General features: G+C 38.0%; 1 protein-coding gene across 1 annotated transcript in view; it reads left to right on the top strand.

The window, feature by feature from the left end:
- The first annotated feature begins 1347 nt into the window (after positions 1-1347).
- Positions 1348-6000, top strand: part of LOC145999288 (uncharacterized) — a 28081-nt gene continuing 23428 nt past the window's right edge. Inside the window, exon 1 of the mRNA XM_083136226.1 lies at positions 1348-1394. The gene's annotated coding sequence lies outside the window, so the exon portion shown is untranslated. The remainder of the gene's footprint in view (positions 1395-6000) is intronic.

Genomic DNA, 6000 nt, shown 5'->3' with positions numbered 1-6000 from the left:
AGCGGGAAGCATTCTCCCACCAGCATGTGCTTCGCAAAACGAAATTTCTGGAAGCACATTCCACTCAATTTGAGAAACATTACCCAAACATCTAACTGAAAGATCACACCTACATGTAACAATCTAAGAAGAATTCAACATATGAACATACCTTGAAAAATAAGATCTTCTCCCTGAAGGCTCTATGTGATTGGCATAGAGCAATATCTGATGCATTCACTGCTGCAGGCATCAAACAAAGCAACAAAGCAAGAACGCACGGCAGGATCAGTTTCTTAGAAGTTCCAGCAGATGGCAGCACATAGCACAATATGGGAAATATTTTCCCACTACCCTTTGTAGACGAAGAAAACTGGTGGGAACTATATTCCCTTTGCCCGTTAAAGGGCTAAATAAAGTTCTTGGTTCGTTGTAAGAGGCTAATGTATAGACAAAGGCTAGGCGGACAAGAATACAGTCACCAGTCCGCCTTCCCATTGTATTGTTTACGGCAGCACGTTTGAATGTCTCTCTTTAAAATGTCTCACCTTGTTGATTAGACAATTATTAAAACGACAATAAGCTTAACTATTGTAAAATGTTTTGTTGGTCAGAACAGCGAGATAATCCAGATGTGAATTATCGAGGACATTCATGCGGGGAAAAAGCCGGAAAAATTTCAACCAATTTCGGGAATCGAATCCGGATCTCCAGCGTGATTGTCACTTGTCAGACACTCTACCGACCAGACCACCGCATCTCCTTGGATGAGTTCCATACTTTGATTATTTCAATTTATTTTAATATATTTTCTTGTATTTATGGATCTTCTTCACCATTGAAATGTCTCACCTCGTTGACCAGACAATTATTTCGTAACAAAAAAACAAAAAAATGCTCCCAGGATTTGATAAATATCGAATGACTAGAAAGTAATTTCGTTCTATTGTTTTCATAAATACTATATTTATGTATATCTCTACTACTTAATAGTAGTAGTAGTGGTATTTGTAGTATTATTAGTATTAATTCAGCTAATTAATTAATTATAAGTATTATTAATTAATTGGAATTATTATTATTTAATTAAAGTATAATAAAACAATGGTAATGTGAATTTGGAAAAAAGTTTTAGAAATAACACCCCCCTTGATGAAATCCTGCGTACGCTACTGAGTTAAAGGAAAGAATGACTGGACATTGATAAACCGGCCCTCCGGATTGCATCTGACTTTCGACCCGACGTCATATCATGGTCATATCCAGAAGGAAGAACGAACTTTTTTTATTTTGATCTGGCAACTCTGCAGCCGTTTTAGCGCTTTGGTTACTGTTTTGTTTCTACATCTTTCTTGTTTATCTTTACCTCGAACACAACACATGAAGGTGTATAAGGCTGGTTATTTTGTTCCCATGTAAGAAAATTAGTACCTTCAGTGGTATATACTTTGGGTGTAATGTAATTCCACTGCCTATCAGTGCCAGGGGTTTATGAAGAATTGTTCATCTATGTGTGTTGTTTAGAGGCATGAAAGTAACATTGAATTCAAGCTGGAAGAGAGCGGAGCCTAAAACCGAAGGGGCCCAAGTTCCTTTTGTTTTATTGCGATTTAATTGCTACGAATGCAATTTGGAGCGAATGAAGAATACAGAGAATGTATCCAATTTCGTTAATATTTGTTATAGTAACTAAATTTTTCTTTCTAATCACGAATCTGGGTACTTATCCGATATGGCCCGAACACTTCTCACTCGTTTATTTCCTTAATTTTAGCATTGATACTTACCTATTCTGCATTGCGGAAGGTTCTTTAAGGTGTAGTTATGACTTTTTCCATAAAATAATGTAAACTTTTCATATTACGAGTCATTATTTGTCTTCCTTGTTATGCTTGGGTAACAGACAATGTGGCGTGCACTCGTCATGGATCATGCTTGTGCTTGTGTTTTTTCGATTTGGAGTTGGTATGCAGTGTTTCAATCTTCTTAACTGAAAAATACCTACTTTCGTGTTCATTATGTCATCACAAACCATTGATGGATAGCCCCAAAAACCATCCACAATAGCCCCACGAACCATTGACGGATAGCCCCAAAAAAACATTCACGATAGCCCCATGGACCATTTCCGGCAAGGTTAGGTTAGGTTAGGTAAGCATAGTTGAAAAAACAATGGTAAATATGCGATAACACCCGGACACCTTTCACTCATTTATTTCCTTAATTTTACCACTGTTACTTATCTATTTTGCCTTGCGGAACATTCTTTAAGGTAAAGTTATGCCTTTTTCCATAAAATACTGTCAACTTTTCATATTACGATTGATTATTTGTCTTACTTGTTCCCCTTCTGTAATAGACAATATGGCATGCACTCGTAATGGATCATCGCGCGTCATGATGCGCCAGCTTGTGTTTTGTCGATTTTCAGTGCGCAAGCAGTGTTTGAAACCTTCATGACGGAAAATTACGTACTATTTTTTTTTTTTTTTAATGTTTACCTCCACATATCATGCACGTTAGCCCCAAAATCCTTCCACGGGTAGCCCCACAAACCATTGACGTTAGCCCCAAAATCCATCTTTGGGTAGCCCCACAAACCACTGACATTAGCCTAAAAAACCATCCACAGCTAGCCCCACAAACCATTCACACAAGGTTAGGTTCAGTTCCATTAGCACTTATTTCACCCCTAAATTCATCGAAAAAAGAAAGTGCGGCAAACATAGTTAAAAATAGAAATTTTCGTAATAAGAAGGCACGTTTGGAAACACTGCAGAGATCGCGTGACTTTTTACGCTCTCACCATCTGGACGCACTCAGTGGAAACAACGGCATAATGTGGCAGGCAATGCCAATTTCTTACGTAAAAAGTGATTAATTCTTGTTCGGCAGCATTAAACTCTGAAGTTTTTACTTTCCGTGAAAGAAAATACCTCCAAGAACGCCCAGAATGCTAAAGAAACTCATTTCAGTAAGTACTTTCTCCTGTAAAATTGAAGAAATCCGTCTGGGCGAATTCGCATATTTACCAAAATCATTTTTAAAAAATCTAGTAATAAAAGGCACGTTTGAAATCACTGGCAAGACCGCGTGACTTTCGACGCTTGCGCCATCTGCATGTACATAATGGAAACAATGGCCTTATGTTACAGAAGATGCAAATTCCTTACGTAACAAGTGATTATTTCTTGTTCTACAGCATTCTATGGTGAAGTTTTCAGTTTCCACGAAAGAAAATACTTCCAAGAACTTAAACAATACTGCAGAAACTGATTTCAGTAAGTTGTTTCTCCTGTAAATTTGAATAAATCTGTTCGGGCGATATCGGATAGTTACCCAAATCTGTTGTTGAATGCTGCGGTCACGTCTGAAAATCATGAAAAAGCGGATTTGATTTGATTTTATTTTTAATATCTGTAACGCATTGTTTTACGAACAAAATTATAAGGTAACACTTGCATATAGGTGAGACGGAATTCTTACTTTTTACAGGTGAAAGTACTTATGCAAATAATTTTCTGTAGCATTGTGGAAGTTCGTTAATGTAGTTTTGTTCCATTTTAATTTGAATGCATGTTGTTTTCTGCGAAAATCTCTGCCCCACACGCTGTTGCTGCTGCCGCCATTTGCTTTCCGCATGAAAGCACAATGTTCCGTGTGTTAGATTACGTAAACCCCATAGTCAGTGTTTCAAACCATGCCGTGTTATCGCTACAAGATGATGCATCAAGGAAGCGCCGTGAAGTTGTTGCCAGGTGTGGAAGATGCCGTTGAATTTTTAATTCAACACTGAATCGTGAAGAAAGTAGTGGAATGCAGGACGTGGAAAGTTAAAATTCAAAATAATTCCGTGTATTTTCTTTCATCGAGAAAAAAAACCAATGTTGTCCATATATGTTAATTGAACAATATGAGTGCTAATGAAACCTAACCTAACCTCGTAGGCATACCTCATTCCCGTGATGGTTCGTGGGCTACCCGTGGATGGTTTTTGGGGCTAACGTCAATGGTTTGTAGGGCTAACGTCGTTGGTTTTTGGGGCTGATGCCAATGGTTTAATAATTACTCTTTATGTCAAATATTGAACTTTTTTCATGAAAAAATCCAGGCACGAAAGTAGGTATTCGTCAGTGAACATGGTTGCAACACTGCATGCACACTGGAAATTGACAAAACACTGGCACAGCGTGTGATGAATGGGTATGCTATCACCATATTGTGTGTGGAAATAATGAAGAACAGTAAGTACTCGGTAATGTAAGAAATATACATTATTTTCGGTAGAAATTCATTACATCACCTAAATAAATGTTCCGCAATACATAGTAGGCCTAGTATGATATCAATGTAAGAGAGTGGGAAATAAATGTTTTGAAAGTGTCTCACCTATTTGAAAGTAGTACCAATTATAACTGATCAGAAGGCAAATAGTAGTTAATATACCAAATACTAATGAAATTCAAGATAGTTATTTACTCTAAGCTTCGAAAAAGTTTCGTGGCAACATCAGTTAAATCTTTTCCCATTGGGTAAAACACCGAAATCCATCCATTTCGTAATTAGCCCACTTCAATCCTCCTCCGCACTCCACTTAAGTAAGTCTTGCATATTATCAATTTTATAACTCCTCTGCTCCGCCATGCTTTAACGAATAATGTTCTACAAGTGCAATACAACAACTAATGCTCTGCAAGTAAGGAAGGAACAGTGTGGCAATGCTGTAGACAGCACAACGAATGTTGAATGTCACATTCTCATATCATCAAAGATGGCTGTTATGTTTACGTATGGAGAATGAATGTGGTAATGAAGAATGTAATTTTGCAATATATATAGACATAAGTAAACAATTTTTACATGTGACCGCAGCATTTCAACAACAGATTCGTTATTAGAAGGCCAAATGTAGTTAGTATACCAAATATTAACAAAATTGGAGACATTCTCTATATTCTTCATTCATACCAGCAATTGTTACATGGTTCGATTTAATTGAGATTTACGTCTGTTAACATCAGTGAGGTGCCGTGACCTTGACACTTGGTGTAGCAATCCGAGGGTGCCAAAGGGTGGTTGGTGTGGGTGATAGCCCCCCCCCCCCCCACACACACGCACGCACACACACTTTAGTGCCCAGTATTTGTAAAGAAAGTACACGTAACTCCCACCACCTTTCGAAAATATAAAACAATTTCATTTGACTACTAAACCAGAGATCCCTGCTTGCCATGGGTGTTCTTTGTGTGTGTCCCTTCATCAATTTATTATCTTCGCGATTAGCCAAAAGTGGCAGGAAAGTGAAGTAAAATAAACAAAATCTAACATTGAATCAATTATTTGATTTGATTTTTGTTACTTAGCGTCAATTTTTTGTCACATTAGGTTATTCGCGAAGATGATACGATATAATTAAGGACTGGCTAAAAACAAAGAACACCCATCCCCAGGTGGGGGTTCGAACATGGAACTCCTGGTTTCATGGTGCACTGTGATAACCTCTCCCCCACAGTTGGTTGATTTGGTGTATTAAGCCCACTTTATGTACAGAAAGGCTAATCGGGACTGGCCGTACAGTTTAAAGTGGTAACTGAACCACTATGTGCCTCCACTGGGTACCGCTGGCCCTCGTAGCACATTGCGCTAAGACATTTGGGGCCCCAGATTCAAATCCCGGCAAGGGCATGGATGTTTGTGAGTGTCCATTCATCAATTTCATCATGTCTTCACTCATCCCCATTTTCGCAAATTAATCAAAAGTGGCAGAAGAAGCAAAGTTTAATAAAGGAAATAAAAAATCCACTGGCTTGCATTCCCTAGAGGAAAGGGCTAACCATTCAGATACGTGGGTATCGGTAAAGCAAACTGCATTTTGCCCCAGTGATAATTTTCAATTGGTTTTTGAAACACCATCTTTGTGTATGATTAACTTTTTTCCAAAAGTTTGCATTGCTTGATTTCCCTTATTTCTCCATCTCACGATCTCATTACTGAAAGATCAGAGTTGAAGCCCTAGTCTGT

Source organism: Lepisma saccharinum, chromosome 15 (genome assembly GCF_977018435.1).
Source record: "Lepisma saccharinum chromosome 15, izLepSacc3.1, whole genome shotgun sequence".
Classification (NCBI taxonomy): Eukaryota; Metazoa; Arthropoda; class Insecta; order Zygentoma; family Lepismatidae; genus Lepisma; species Lepisma saccharinum.
This window is presented reverse-complemented; position numbering and strand designations above follow the sequence as displayed.